Below are 3,453 nucleotides of genomic sequence, written 5' to 3'. Positions count from 1 at the left end.
TTCAACAGACAGAAATGGAATACCTTTGAAAGTGTGTAAACACACACAACTATAGTTTTGAAAGACACTCCAAAATTTCCTTGGGCCACAGGATCTTATTGTTAAAATAAGCACGTACTTCACAGGGACCGTTTTGAAAATACTAAAGTAGCCAGTTGTTCTTTTATTTTCCTACTAATGAACATTTGGGCTGTTAAGTTTGGGGTAATTATAAGTAAAGCTGTTTTGAACATTTACAAGCAAGTCTTAGTGTGAATGTGTGTTTTCATTTCTCTTGCATAAACATCTTCTAGAAAAATAGCTGAATCACAGAACTAACGAATATTTATTAGAAATGGCCCAGCAGTTCCCCAAAATAAACATTCAAGTGACAATTCATGAGAATTGTAATTGCTCTGACGTTAAATACTACCAAGCTTTTTTACTTAAGCCACCCTAGAAGGTACAGGATTCCTGTTCATAGAGTCGCTCTGAATTGACTTGATGGTACCTAACTATTAGAAGAAGTAAAATGTTATGTAATTGTGGTTTTAATTTACATGTCTTTGATGACATGTGATATTGAGCATCTTTTCTGATGTTTATAGGCAATTCATATTACATTCTTATGTGAATTACCTATTTCACACATTCCTTCATTCCCGTTGTGTTTCATATGATAATTCCCATACATTGTATTTTGAAAAATATCATCATTGATCTATACCCACTATCACCCCATCTTTTCAGGTTCTTATTTGAAAAACGGTTTCTATTTGATATAATTTCAGATTTACAAACATTTGTAGGAAATATTTCAGAGCATGTGTGCCTCTTACCCAGCTTATCCCACTGTTTTTTGTTGTTGTTATGTGCCGTCTAGTCACTTGCTACTCATGGCGACTCTATGTACAACAGCCCTAACCCTGCTCTATCCTGGGCCAATCTTATTGTCTCTGACACACCTATCCCACTGGTAGCATCTTACAAAATGGTAGTAAACTATGATAATCGGGATATTGACTTTGATATAGTCTACCATTTTAATTACAATTTTCCTATTTTTGTGTATGAGTGTCCTATTTACTTAGTACTGCTATAACAGGGTGGATTTCTAATAGTGGGTGGCTTTAACAAATAAATATTTATTCTTTAACAGTTTCATCATTGTCATTGAGTCAGGACTGACTCATAGCTGCCCCTCCAATGGTTTGAGAGGCTGTAAATCACACAGGAGGAGATTGTCCATCTTTGTCCTGTGGAGAGGCTGGTGGACTTGAACCACCAGAGAGGCACCCCCTTTGGATTAGCAGTGCAACTCCCTCCCCATCAGGCCACCAGAGCTCCCTCTTACAGTTTAGGTTGCTAAAAGTTCCAGTTCAGGGTGCTGACCCTAGGGAAGTCTCTCTGTGTCTTCTGCTATAGGAGTTTCCTGGTCCAGGAACAACGTTAGGCCCAAAGGTTGTGTCTTGGTGCTACTGAAGTCAGCCCTATTCTGACTATTTTTTGCTTCTTTAATCTTTTGTATGACAGAGTTATGGACTACACCCCAGAGAATTTCCCCTTACATCAGATCCGGACTGTGATGGGTTAACAGTGTTACATCCCAACCTTAATCCTTAATAATTTTGCTTTAGTAGATCATTAGAGATCATGACATAATGACGTGTCAAATGTGATAACGGTTACCCCTGGTGGACAGTATTTGGTGGTGCTCCCTGATTAAAACAAGCTTGGAAGCAGGAGTGGCATCCACTTCTGTAAATAGCTTGCCTCAGGAAACCCTACATGGAGAAAGGATGAAAGTCATGCAACTGTCGAGGACATTCTTTCATAGGGTCACTATGAGTCGCCTACGACTCGAAGGCACTCAACAACAACAACAACAACATCAAAAGCAGGAAGATAATTTCCTATCTTTTCTAGGAACTTTATAATTACATCTTTTGCTTTTCAGGCTCCAATCCATCTTGAAATCCTTTCTCAAATAACCATCTATTTTTGTGTATGGAGTAAGGTGGGATTAGAATTTCATTTTCTTTCTGCAATCCCCCTCCCCACAAAGATATGTATTTACTTCAGAAACATTTGTTAAAAAAATCGTTCCTTTCCCTTCGAATTGGCTTAATGGTATGATTACAAACAATTACTTACATGCATATGAGTTTATTTCTTATCTCTTTATTAAGTTCACTAATCTGTTTCTTCTTCACGCTAACTCTCCAATTTTGTTCTTTTGCAAGACAGTCGTGGTTGTTCAGGTCTTAGTTGTAATATAAACTTTAGAATCAACGTGTACATTTCTTAAAAAAACAACAACAACCAACCAAACAAACAAAAAACCCAGTTATTAAGATTGCATGAGTCTGGGAAAACAGACATTTTTAAAGACATTCTAATCCACAAAGACGGTATTGATTTGTGCTCTTGAGTCAGAACCAACTCACCGCTGACCCTTTTGTGCATTTTCAGAGGCTGTAAATCACCATGAAGGAGATTGCCCATGTTCCTACCTCAGAGCTGCTGGTGGATTCAAACCACCTGCCTTTGGATTCTTCAGTGAATCTTTCCACGGATGTAGTCAATTTGATTTCTGTAAAGCCCACCAGGTGAAATTCCTGTGTAAAGTTGCTTTTTGTGTTTTTTAAAAGGTATTTCTTATGAATAAATCATTGAATGTACAAAATTCAATTATTCAATCTCCAGCCTCATCCCTGTCACCAAGACAGTATTCTCAAACTACCAATCCTTCCTCGTTGTTTCCAACTTTTGCATTCCATTCGTGAATAATTATTAAAGCATTTTGATTGCGTATTTGGCCAATTTCACACTGCAAAAGTTGATAGAAATCCTCAATTTCCTCCTTCTATGGATTTAGTTGTTGGTATGTATTTTTGAATATTGGTTGGTGGCAGTGGTGATGAGTACTGTAGAGTCAGAACCAACCCATAGCTGACCTTCTGATAGTTTTCAGAGGCAGTCAATCGCACAGGAGGAGATTGTCCATCCTTCTCTAGCAGAGCATCCGGTGGCCTCAAACCATGTGCCTTCGGTATTGCAGCACAGCTTCCTGCCACTAGGCCACCAGACTTCCTTGTGTGTGTATGGATAGTAGTCTATCACTTCAACATTGTACTTTAGGATAGTTCTTGGAATTGTCTTAACTATGAATGTAATGCTCTTCTTTCTCATTTTTCATTCTTAGCAGAAGAGATCATATGATTGACTGATTAATAGTGGCCCATGCCTGCCCATCTCAGTTCACTAATTCCTAGAATTTCCATCTTCATGCATTTCATTTTTTAATACAACTTTCAGTTTCCCGACAGTCATATTTTGTACATTCCAGTTCTAATTGTTCGTGATGTTTACAGCAATTTCTTCTCTTTTCTGAGTGACTTCCCTTCTGGGATCTACCTCTAATACTATATCAGCAGTCAAAACTAGGCCAGATGCTGATGCTGGAACAGACCA

The sequence above is a fragment of the Elephantulus edwardii genome, unplaced genomic scaffold (genome assembly GCF_000299155.1).
Source record: "Elephantulus edwardii isolate Elephantulus edwardi_28Jun2011 unplaced genomic scaffold, EleEdw1.0 scaffold00203, whole genome shotgun sequence".
NCBI classification, from domain to species: Eukaryota; Metazoa; Chordata; class Mammalia; order Macroscelidea; family Macroscelididae; genus Elephantulus; species Elephantulus edwardii.
Note: the sequence above shows the minus strand (reverse complement) of the source record.